Consider the following 13,018-nt stretch of genomic DNA (forward strand, 5'->3'; position numbering starts at 1 on the left):
ATGGTCTTTATTATGTTGAGGTAAGTTCCCTCTAGGCCTACTTTCTGGAGGGATTTTTTCATAAATTGGTGTTGAACTTTGTCAAGTTTTTTCTGCATCTATTGAGATGATCATATGGTTTTTCTCCTTCAATTTGTTAATATGGTGTATCACATCGATTGATTTGCGTATATTGAAGAATCCTTGCATACCTGGGATAAAACCAATTGATCATGGTGTATGATCCTTTTAACGTGCTGTTGGATTCTGTTTGCTAGTATTTTGTTGAGGATTTTTGCATCTATGTTCATCAGTGATATTGGCCTGTCGTTTTCTTTCTTTGTGACATCTTTGTCCGGTTTTGGTATCAGGGTGATGGTGGTCTCATAGAATGAGTTTGGGAGTGTTCCTCCCTCTGCTATATTTTGGAAGAGTTTGAGAAGGATACTTGTTAGCTCTTCTCTAAATGTTTAATAGAATTCACCTGTGAAGCCATCTGGTCCTGGGCATTTGTTTTTTGGAAGATTTTTAATCACAGTCTCAATTTCAGTACTTGTGATTGGTCTCTTTATATTTTCTATTTCTTCCTGATTCAGTCTTGAAAGGTTGTGCTTTTCAAAGAATTTGTCCATTTCTTCCAGGTTGTCCATTTTATTGGCATATAGTTGCTTGTAGTCATCTCTCATGATCCTTTGTATTTCTGCAGTGTCAGTTGTTACTTCTCCTTTTTCATTTCTGATTCTGTTGATTTGAGTCTTCTCCCTTTTTTTCCTGATGAGTCTGGCTAACGGTTTATCAATTTTGTTTATCTTCTCAAAGAACCAGCTTTTAGTTTTCTTGATCTTTACTATTGTTTCCTTCATTTCTTTTTCATTTATTTCTGATCTGATCTTTATGATTTCTTTCCTTCTGCTAACTTTGGGTTTTCTTGTTCTCCTTTCTCTAATTGCTTTAGGTGTAAGGTTAGGTTGTTTATTTGAGACGTTTCTTGCTTCTTGAGGTAGGATTGTATTACTATAAGCTTCCCTCTTAGGACTGCTTTTGCTTCCTCCCATAGGTTTTGGATCATCATGTTTTCATTGTCATTTGTTTCTAGGTATTTTTTAATTTCCTCTCTGATTTCTTCAGTGATCTCTTGGTTATTAAGTAGTGTACTGTTTAGCCTCCATGTGTTTGTATTTTTTACAGATTTTTTCCTGTAATTGATATCTAGTCTCATAGCGTTGTGGTTGGAAAAGACACCTGATACAATTTCAATTTTCTTAAATTTACTAAGGCTTGATTTGTGAACCAAGATATGATCTATCCTGGAGAATGTTCCATGAGCACTTGAGAAGAAAGTGTATTCTGTTGTTTTTGGATGCAGTGTCCTATAAATATCAATTGAGTCCATCTTGTTTAATGTATCATTTAAAGCTTGTGTTTCCTTATTTATTTTCATTTTGGATGATCTGTCTATTGGTGAAAGTGGGGTGTTAAAGTCCCCTACTATGATTGTATTACTGTCAATTTCCCCTTTTATGGCTGTTAGCGTTTGCCTTATGTATTGAGGTGGTCCTATGTTGGGTGCATAAATATTTACAATTGTTATAACTTCTTCTTGGATTGATCCCTTTATCATTATGTAGTGTCCTTCTTTGTCTCTTGTAATAGTCTTTATTTTAAAGTCTATTTTGTCTGATATGAGAATTGCTACTCCAGCTTTCTTTTGATTTCCATTTGCATAGAATATCTTTTTCCATCCCCTCACTTTCAGTCTGTATGTGTCCCGAGGTCTGAAGTGGGTCTCTTGTAGACAGCATATATACAGGTCTTGTTTTTGTATCCATTCAGCCAGTCTATGTCTTTTGGTTGGAGCATTTAATCCATTTACATTTAAGGTAATTATCGATATGTATGTTCCTATTACCTTTTTCATAATTGTTTTGGGGTTTGTTATTGTAGGTCTTTTCTTTCTCTTGTGTTTCCTGCCTAGAGAAGTTCCTTTAGCATTTGTTGTAAAGCTGGTTTGGTGGTGCTGAATTCTCTTAGCTTTTGCTTCTCTGAAAAGTTTTAAATTTCTCCGTTGAGTCTGAATGAGATCTTTGCTGGGTAATCTTCATTGTAGGTTTTTCTCTTTCATCACTTTAAATATTTCCTGCCACTCCCTTATGGCTTGCAGAGTTTCTGCTGAAAGATCAGCTGTTAACCTTATGGAGATTCCCTTGTATGTAATTTGTTGCTTTTCCCTTGCTGCTTTTAATATTTTTTCTTTGCATTTAACTTTTGATAGTTTGATTAATATGTGTCTTGGCGCGTTTCTCCTTGGATTTATCCTGTATAGGACTCCCTGCGCTTCCTGGACTTGATTAACTATTTCCTTTTCCATGTTTGGGAAGTTTTCAAGTATAATCTCTTCAAATATTTCCAGAGCCTTTCTTTCTCTCTTCTGAGACCCCTATATTTAGAATGTTGGTGAGTTTAATGTTGTCCTAGAGGTGTCTGAGACTGTCTTCCAGTCTTTTCATTCTTTTTCTTTATTCTGCTCTTCAGTAGTTATTTCCACTATTTTATCTTCCAGGTCACTTTTCTGTTCTTCTGCCTCAGTTATTCTGCTATTGATTCCTCCTAGAGAATTTTTAATATCATTTATTGTGTTGTTCATCATTGTTTGTTTGCTCTTTAATTCTTCTAGGTCCTTGTTAAACATTTCTTGTATTTTCTCCATTCTATTTCCAATATTTTAGGTCATCTTTACTATCATTACTGTGAATTCTTTTTCAGGTATGCTGCGTATTTCCTCTTCACTTCTTTGGTCTGGTGGGTTTTTACCTTGCTCCTTCATCTGCTGTGTGTTTCTCTGTCTCTCATTTTGCTTAACTTACTGTGTTTGGGGTCTCCTTTTTGCAGGCTGCAGTTTTGTAGTTCCCGTTGTTTTTGGTGTCTGCCCCCAGTGGGTGAGGTTGGTTCAGTGGGTTATGTAGGCTTCCTGGCAGAGGGGACTAGTGCCTGTGTTCTGGTGGATGAGGCTGGATCTTGTCTTTCTGGTGGGCAGGTCCATGTCTGGTGGTGTGTTTTGGTGTGTCTGTGACCTTATTATGATTTTAGGTAACCCCTCTTCTAATGGGTAAGGTTGTGTTCCTGTCTTGCTAGTTGTTTGGCATAGGGTGTTTAGCACTGGAACTTGCTGGTCGTTGAGTGGAGCTGGGTCTTAGCGTTGAGATGGAGATCTCTGGGAGAGCTTTTGCCATTTGATATTACATGGAGTTGGGAGGTCTCTGGTGGACCAATGTCCTGAACCTGGCTCTCCCACCTCAGAGGCTCAGGCCTGACACCCAGCCAGAGCACCAAGACCCTGTCAGCCACATGGCTCCGAAAGCAGAAAAAATGAAAGAAAGAAAGAAAAAATAAAATAAAATAAAGTTATTAAAATAGAGAATAAAAAATAATTATTAAAAATTAAAAAGAAAAAAAAAGAAAGAAAGAAAGAAAAGAGCAACCAAACCAAAAAACAAATCCACCAATGATGACAAGTGCTAAAAACTATACTAAAAAAAAAAAAAGGACAGATAATACCCTAGGACAGATGGTAAAAGCAAAGCTATACAGACAAAATCACACAAAGAAGCATACACATACACACTCACAAAAAGAGAAAAAGGAAAAAAATATATATACATCGTTGCTCCCAAAGTCCACTGCCTCAATTTTGGGATGATTTGTTGTCTATTCAGGTATTCCAGTGATGCAGGGTACATCAAGTTGATTGTGGAGCTTTAATCCACTGCTCCTGAGGCTGCTGGGAGAGATTTCCCTTTCTCTTCTTTGTTCTCACAGCTCCTGGGGTTCAGCTTTGGATTTGGCCTTGCCTCTGTGTGTAGGTCACCCTCTGGCATCTGTTCTTCACTCAGACAGGATGGGGTTAAAGGAGCAGCTGATTCGGGGGCTCTGGCTCACTCAGGCCGGGGGAGGGAGGGGTACAGAGGCGGGGCGAGCCTGCAGCAGCAGAAGCCAGCGTGACGTTGCACCAGCCTGAGGTGCGCCATGTGTTCTTCCGCGGAAGTTGTCCCTGGATCACAGGACCCTGGCAGTGGTGGGCTGCACAGGCTCTCGGAGGGGGCTGTGTGGATAGTGACCTGTGCTCGCACACAGGCTTCTTGGTGGCGGCAGCAGCAGCCTTAGCGTCTCATGCCCATCTCTGGGGTCCGCGCTGATAGCCGCGGCTCGCGCCCGTCTCTGGAGCTCCTTTAAGCAGCGCTCTTAATCCCCTCTCCTCGCACACCAGGAAACAAAGAGGGAAGAAAAAGTCTCTTGCCTCTTCAGCAGCTCCAGACTTTTTCCCGGACTCCCTCCCGGCTAGCCGTGGCGCACTAACCCCTTCAGACTGTGTTCACGCTGCCAACCCCAGTCCTCTCCCTGGGATCCGACCGAAGCCCGAGCCTCAGCTCCCAGCCCCGCCTGCCCCGGCGGCTGAGCAGACAAGCCTCTCGGGCTGGTGAGTGCTGCTCGGCCCCGATCCTCTGTGCGGGAATCTCTCCGCTTTGCCCTCCGCACCCCTGTGGCTGTGCTCTCCTCCGTGGCTCCGAAGCTTCCCCACCGCCACCCCCCATCTCTGACAGTGAAGGGCCTTCCTAGTGTGTGGAAACTTTTCCTCCTTCACAGCTCCCTCCCAGAGGTGCAGGTACCATTCCTATACTTTGTCTCTGTTTTTTCTTTTTTCTTTTTTCCCTACCCAGGTACGTGGGGAGTTTCTTGCCTTTTGGGAGGTCTGAGGTCTTCTGCCAGCGTTCAGTAGGTGTTCTGTAGGAGTTGTTCCACATGTAGATGTATTTCTGGTGTATTTGTGGGGAGGAAGGTGATCTCCCCGTCTTACTCTTCCGCCATCTTGAAGGTCTCTTTACCTCCTTTTAGAGCTAATCAAACTGGGACTACTGCCCAAACTCCTTCTCCTCTGTCCCACAAAACTTGTTGGCTCACCATATTCCATTTTGAAGTCAACACAGTGTCTTCAATGCATTTGAAACTTAAATATTTTTGCATTTTTATTTGATGTTTTATATTTCCAATACCCATTCAAAAACTTAGGCCTCAAAAAGTCTAAGATTATGAACACATGGAACACTGAGAGAGGAGGGCTTATGTCATTTTCTTAGGATCGTGTACAAAATTCTGAGCTTTAATTATTGTTACCAATCAATAGTTAGGTTTCAGTTCTTGTTTGTTTGCTTCTGTTTATGGGACTCATTTAGGCAATTCTTTTAAGGTCTGTGAGTCACTTATTTATGCATCTATTGCTGTGTCACCGTGAAGAGCAGATGGCAGTAAGTACATTTTGACTTGATTTAAGGACTTGAATTTCCCTTGCATTTATGGATTGCCAAATTTAATGCTGCCTTCTCTTTTGAAGTTGCTTGCTTGTAAACATCTGAGAATCTACAGTAAAAATCTGTGTGTCCTTTATCTCATCTAGCACTTATGGCTAAATGTACACATCTGTGGACAGAATATGAACTTCAGAGTCAGTCACAGCTGTGTTTACCACCTGGTTCTTCAAGAAAGTAGTTCATAATAGCTGCATGAATTTGAGCAAATGTCTTCATCAAAGAACAGTGATATTGACTGTGACTCCCCAAAAAACCACCAGAAAAAACAAACAACTATTGATCAAACAAATCTAAGTGTATTGGGTTTACTGTGGTAAGGGTGAACATCACCTTGACAGACTTAGGAATATCTCAGAAGAGAGAGGTCCAGGGAGGATATTTATAGGATTTAGAGTTAGGCAGCAAATTTTTTAAGGTGGAGAACTAGTTGAGATTGGGCAGAAATGATGACATAATAGCTTTGAATTGGTGGGCCCAGTGGGACAAGCATGTTGTTAATCTTGGAATGAACCTATTTTAGTTGGCTCATACTCTTATTTTCCTGGAGCGAGTAGTTAGGTCGTTTTTGCTTCTTTTCAGCACTGACTAACATGGGGATAGGAAGGTATGTCCATTTCCAGGACTGTTTAACCTAGGTTTAGGAAGTGTGTTAGTTTCTGTTCTCAGTGATCAAATTAGGTCATAAGATTGTTGTGTTAAATAGAATACAGTATGTAAATGAGACTGGCACTAAGTGCTCATTAAAATGTTAGTTTTTCTCTCTCCCACACCAACTGCTCCCCAACCCTTCCACCTTTGCTTATATGGGGATCTCATCTTCATATTAATAACATCTAAATCAGTGATATACCATAGTATTAGTACTCAAAAAAGTTTGTTGAATGAGTAAATGAAAATCAAAAGGTAAAATTTAAAAAAATCAAAAGCAAAGTACTTTGTAGAATTTTAATACTAGTTGAAGTCCATGAAACTTGATTTTTTCCAAACATAATTAATTTATTACCTTACCAAATGCAGTTTTCTCATTAACTTATTAAAGTTCTAGAAACTTGAAAACCTAAGGGAAAGCACTTAGATTTTGATCCCAAATATTTAGGTAAATTATTTATCTTTGTTAACTCTTGTGGGGAAAAAAATATCCAAATTAGTGGAGTCGTTATTTAAGATATTCTAAAGATTCTATAGCATCAGAATAAAGTGGGAGGTCTGAAGATCAGGTTCCTTCTTTAGCATTTTTTCATCTTTGAACTGATAGCCTTAGTTTTTAAATCACTCTTATTAGAAAACAGTTTCAGTAAATGCTCATTCTGTTTGCGTCTACTTTTATCGATAGAGGCTCATATCTCATAATGCTCTATTTTCCCACAGCACTCACCTGTTTTCTCCTCTACCCCCAGGCCCTCCCACACACAAAAGGAGGATCCTAGCCTCAGATGGAAATGACGTTAGTCAGCAGTTCCCTGATAATTAGAGGCTCTCAGATCTTTTAAAGGCACACATATCAGAATCCCATTCTCTCCTCACCAACCCCTAGGAGATTCTGATGCAGTTAAGTCTGAACCAAGCATTTAGGAATCTGTTCTTTTTAAAAGCTCCTCAGGAGATCCTGGTGATCAACCAGGTTTGGGAACCACTCTCTGAAGATTAAGGTCTTAAGGGCACTCACAACCCAGGACGCCCTTGGTTTCAGAGGAGACCGGCATCCTCTGAGAGTCATTTACACACATCAGGTGCAAGTGCTTGGATGTTTTTCTTTTCTACCAGCATCCCAGTTTCAGTGGAAGCAAGCAGGGTACATCTGGTTACAGGCATGCTTCATTAGTTGCAAGGATAATACAATGTGACTTTTTCTTTTTTGCAGGGACAGCAGGAGGGTAAGATGAACAGGTAAAGGAAAATGAATACAGTAAAGTTCTGTTCTTCTTTTAAGAATTGTAACCCCCTTTATTCATTCATGTGCACTATATATAAGGATTTGAGGTGTCACTTGACAACTGATTATGAAAACCTCATCAAGAAATGTCTGAGTTTCTATAGAATTTAAAGCCCCAGACTGATCTATTTTAGTTTCAAAGCAGGTGCTAATTCTTATGGCTACTGCAGGCCTCTCTCACTCTCTCCTGTGGCATTGGACTAATAATAGTTACCATTTATTGGCAGCTGCTATGTTCTGAGAACAAGTTAAGCAGTTTCTCTACTCTGTCTCATTTAAGCTTCACGACAACACTGAGATCAGTTACCCTTATATTACATAAGAAGAAACTGAGGCTTGGAGAGATTAAATAACTTACCCAAGGTTAGACATCACATAAATTGCATAACTAGAATTGAGACCCAGGGTTTTTTTAGCTCTAAGACCTGTATGCTGAAGGATTCACCGATTAGTAGTTAGGACTGTGGGCTTCGAGCCCACCTGCCTGGGCTCAGCCCCAGCTTTATAACCTTGGGCAATTTGTTGAACCCCTCTGTGCCTCAGTTCCCTATCTGAAAATGGGTTGTTTTTTTTTTTTTTTTTAATGAAAGCTTTTTTCTTTCTTTCTTTATTTTTATTTTTGGCTGTGTTGGGTCTTCGTTTCTGTGCTAGGGCTTTCTCCAGTTGTGGCAAGCGGGGGCCACTCTTCATCGCGGTGCGCGGGCCTCTCACTATCGCGGCCTCTCTTGTTGCGGAGCACAGGCTCCAGACGCGCAGGCTCAGTAGTTGTGGCTCACGGGCCCAGTTGCTCCGCGGCACGTGGGATCCTCCCAGACCAGGGCCCGAACCCGTGTCCCCTGCACCGGCAGGCAGACTCCCAACCACTGCGCCACCAGGGAAGCCCTGAAAATGGGGTTCTTAACTCAGTTAATACATGGGCAAAATATTTGGACAGATAGCAAATAAGTGTGTAAAAAGATGCTCAAGGTCATATGTCATTAGGGAATTGCAAATCAAAACAACAATGAGCTACTACTACACACCTGTTAGAATGGCCAAAATCTGGGACACTGACCATACCAAACGCTGGGGAGGAGGCAAAGAAACAGGGACTCTCATCATTGCTGGGGAAGTGCCAACTGGTGCGGCCACTTTGGAAGACAGTTTGGCAATGTCTTACCTAGCTACACATACTCTTACCATCTGATCTAGCAGTCATACTTTTTGACATTTACTCAAATGAGTTGAAAACTTATACCTACACATAAACTTGCACATGAATGTTTATAGCTGCTTTATTCATAATTGACAAAACTTGGAAGCAACCAAGATGCCCTTCAGTAGCTAAATGGACAAACAAACTGGGACATCCATACAATGGAATATTATTCAGCATCAAGCCATGAAAGACATGGAAGAACCTTAAATGCATACTGTTGGATGAAAGAAAGAAGCCACTGTGAAAAGGCTACACATTGTATGGTATTGACCATATGACATTCTGAAAAAGACAAACTATGAAGAAGGCAGAAATTGCAGTGATTGCCAGAGGGTCAGGGTTAGGAAGAGAGGGATGAATAGGTGGAGTACAGGGGAATTTTAAGGCAGTGAAACTCTTCTGTATGATACTGAAATGACGGATACATGTCATTACACATCTGTTAAAACCCACAGATTTTAACAACACAAAGAGTCAACCCTAATGTAAACTACGGACTTTAGTTAATAATAATGTATCAATATTGGCTCATCAATGTAATAAAAGTACTACACTAATGCAAGATGTTAGTAATAGAGAAGACTGTGTTTATGGTGGGGTGGAAGGGGGAGGAGGAAAAGGAGGGTATAAGGGAACTCTGTACTTTCTACACAATTTTCCTGTGACCCTCAAACTGCTCTAAAAAAGAAAGTCTACTTAAAAAAAAAAGAGGGTTATTGGGAGGGTTTGATGAGTTATTATAAATAAAGCAGAACAAGTGCCTAGCACATAGCAAGTACTGAATAAAAGTTTATAAATAATAATAATAATATTGTTATTATTACTATTATCTCCACTGCTTTCTTGGAAATGACCCAAGCATTTTTCTGGAAGAAACCTGAACTTTTGGTGGGAAACTTAGTGTGACCTTGGGCAGATAACATAAACTCTGTGAACCTCTGTTTCCTTCTCTATAAAATGTGGATTTCTTAGGTTGTTGTGAAGATTTAATGAATTGATGCACATAAAAGGTTTACAACAGTGCCTGGCATGTAAGTGTACACTAAACATAGCTACTTTTTTTGGTCTTCTATACTATCTTCCAACCCTTAGTACTCTGTGGAACTCTGCTCAAGCATACTACTTAATTGTTTCTTTTTCCTTTGCTTGCTCCTATTTCAGCCCAAGAGCCCTTAAGCACCTTTTAACTCATTATCTCTGGCCTTGGTATAGGGCATAGCACACCGAGATGCTCAGTATCTGCTGAACAAACAAATGTTCAGAGCTACAGAACTGAAACCTGGACAGTTCACCTGCAAGGAGCCGTTTAGCATTCAATGTTGTGAGAGCACCTAAGTTATAGGTCTTATTTGCAGTATGAATGAGAAATAGTACACTTGCTTTCCTGGGGGGGTCCCCCTCTTTTACTCTCTACTGTGGTTTGGGCTCTTCTTGACTTATTCTAACATTTGGGCACTTTTCCTATAATACCTATCTCCCACCTCTCTGTAGTCAGGTTTACTACTTGGACAATATTGCCATGATTTTCAGCTGTTTGATCATAGGTTCATGGTCCTATGGTTGACTTTGAATTTGAAAAGTATCCTTTCTGGTATGTTAACCTCTTTTCATCAGAGAGTTTATCAACAGCTAAACTTCACAGTCTGATACAGATGCTAGGTTTCAAATAAACTTTAATGTTTAAGGGGGCAGAATTACAAATATTCCACCATAGTTAATTACTTTTTCTAGAATGGTGTATGTATATGTGTGTGTGTGCATGTACACGTGTATGTATATGAAAGATTTGTATTGTTTTCTGTTTCTTTATGAATTTTACAGATATTTAATTAAAATATATAGACACTGAATGTTCTCAAAACAGAACCACTTCTTTATGAGTGCATAAAAGATTGAAGTGTTTACGTATAGCTCTTCTAGAGAAAGGTAGAACTAACAAAGACATAGTTTTAACAACAGCTAGACAATCTATTGCCTTACACTTTTAGATGTGTTAATTATGATTAAATTAATGCATGAAAATTGGGATCAAGTTATTCCAAACTAAAAATATCTAGGGAAAGTGTATATACAAGATGTGATATCATTAGTGGTTATTCTAATAATAGGTCGGAACACATATATACCTTTTATAAGTGAACTCTAAATTATAGTTGTTCACTGGTCCTCTTAAATCTTAATCTTTTGAGGTGGCCTGGAGAACGCATTTGGTTTATCAATGTTGATGATGTAGAAAACCCTCAAAGCAGAGAACCCCTTCTTTCTCTGGAAAGTTTATCAATATGTCAGTGAATGCTCAACCCTGTTACTGAGCCAATCAACTGTGCTTACTGATTATTCCAGCTTCACTGGGAACCCTTAGTCTGAGAAGACAAAGTTAGTAAAGTGCTTTTGGTTCCTTAGAAAAGAGGCATTTCACAAAAATGGAAGGGATATATCTTTAATAATTTAAATTCTTTTTGGAATGCTAGAAGTCTACTCTATCCTGAGGACCTTGCACATAATAGGCTCTGTATCATTGTGATAAGGGAGGGAGGACTCTGCAAGACCAGGTATGATGCCATTCTCTAAGTTAAGAAAACTAAGCTCCCAGGTAGTCAAGTGACTTTTCAATGCCTACATGAAACTTGTCTTTCTGCCTGATTTACCTGCTCCCACTCCCCTTCCTGCAAAGTTGTAAACTTCCCATAACTTCCTTAATTTTTCATTACCATCAGATTACTGTCAACTGGTCTCACTGCCTCCAGGCCTAGCCCATATTAGCAATATAGTTTCTACACTGCAGCCGAAATGATCTTTGGAAAATGCGAATCTAAGCCTATGACTCCTCTCTTTAAAATCCTTCAGTTGTTCTTTGAGAGAGCAAACCTCTAACAGGGCTAACAAGGTCTGACACAAGCACCCCATCAGCCTCCCTAAACACATCTCTACCCACGTGTCCTCTCATCCTCTTAGTTAAGCTGCACCACCTCTTGACCTTCTATTTCCTCAGCCTGTAATGCTTCCCCTACCAACTGATCCTTAGAATGGGTAATTCCTGCAGGTCTCAATTTATTTTCTTATTTTTACTTGTAAAATATTTTAATGTCTTTTCATTTACCACGTAATAAAATCATTATTATTCCTGAAGAACTCCTAATCCTGGTTAATGTTCTCATTTGAAATGTTAACTGATTCACACTCTGGCATGCTGTAAATCTATCATTTCCTTGTAAAGAGCACTTGATTTGAATGTTCAAGTTACTATCAACTACACTATCGTAAGCTACAATATTTGACCTATGCCATAAAAATCTTTGTTGTGTTAATACTACTGATTTTAAATTTCATTATAATTGGTTATATTTCAGTGTACATTTGTATTGTTACATGATTTTTTCAATTTCAATTGTTTTGGAAAAGTTTCCTCTGAACCGCCATAGTTCTGTAGTGTGTGAATGAACCCAGCATGAAATGTTGCTGGATGACAGACCCTAAGATAGAGTTTGAAACAGATATTATTTTACTCTCCATATACCTAGAACATGAGTCCACATATTATCACATGAATTAGCAATGTACATCATGCATAAATTAAAAAACATTTATTTTTCCATTATTCAGGTTCTCTAAAAAGCAAGCTATAATACAATTCTAAACTCAAGTTTTAATACATATTTTAGACATGATAATTCAGATTTAATAGTGACAATAACAAAAGAGCTTCATGTTCCTGTACTATGCTGAAAGGATCATTCAATAGCATTTAGTAATTACTCATATCTTTCCTTATTTTTCTTTTCCTTAATCAAATTAAAAAGCTAGAGAAGTAAGTTTGGGAAATAGCAAGAAAGTTTGCCTTCCTGGAGGAGAAAATTATCATTAGTCCCCAAAAAGCAGGAGTATAAGTAGTTCCTGAGATAAACTGTAAAGTCCTGAGACCATTTTTCTCTAGGAGATTCAGCCCACTGAGCTCAGACGAGAGCCACTCACATGTCACCTCAGCACCTTAGGGTGTGTGAAATGAACCGGCCTCCCACGTAGCTGCTCCCAAGCTCCTGTTGGATCCAATGTGCAGTGTTGTTTCATTGTTACATCACATACAGTTTACACATTAATTTTCGGAGTAACAGCCAAAGGTTTACTTTGTTTTGGTTTTGTTTCAACTAGTTTTTCACTGTCATGAGTGCTCTATACGAAATGATTTTCACAGGAGAAATTTCTATTTTGTATCAATTCACTTACTATTTGGAATGTTCTCAAAAGTGACATAAGGTAGCCACTGTGGCACATGAATGCGGGTCACTGATCAACCTTTGTACTTCTCATCTTCTCCAACTTGGCATCTGGCAGTGAGGGAGACTCAGCACTTATCAGCCCTAAATCCTATAGGGCTGGCATTTAAGCAGCTTCTAGGACTGAGTTGGGTGCATGGGTATGGGAGTGGGTAGAGCAGAGCTAGGGGCTAGGAGGCAAACTGACATTTCTTCCTGATGCAAGGGAAGGTGATGGACTCATTTTGGGAGAGACCTAAAGAGAATGAACCAGGGCTCACTGGCTGGCTGG

This window comes from Balaenoptera ricei, chromosome 1 (genome assembly GCF_028023285.1).
Source record: "Balaenoptera ricei isolate mBalRic1 chromosome 1, mBalRic1.hap2, whole genome shotgun sequence".
NCBI lineage: Eukaryota > Metazoa > Chordata > Mammalia > Artiodactyla > Balaenopteridae > Balaenoptera > Balaenoptera ricei.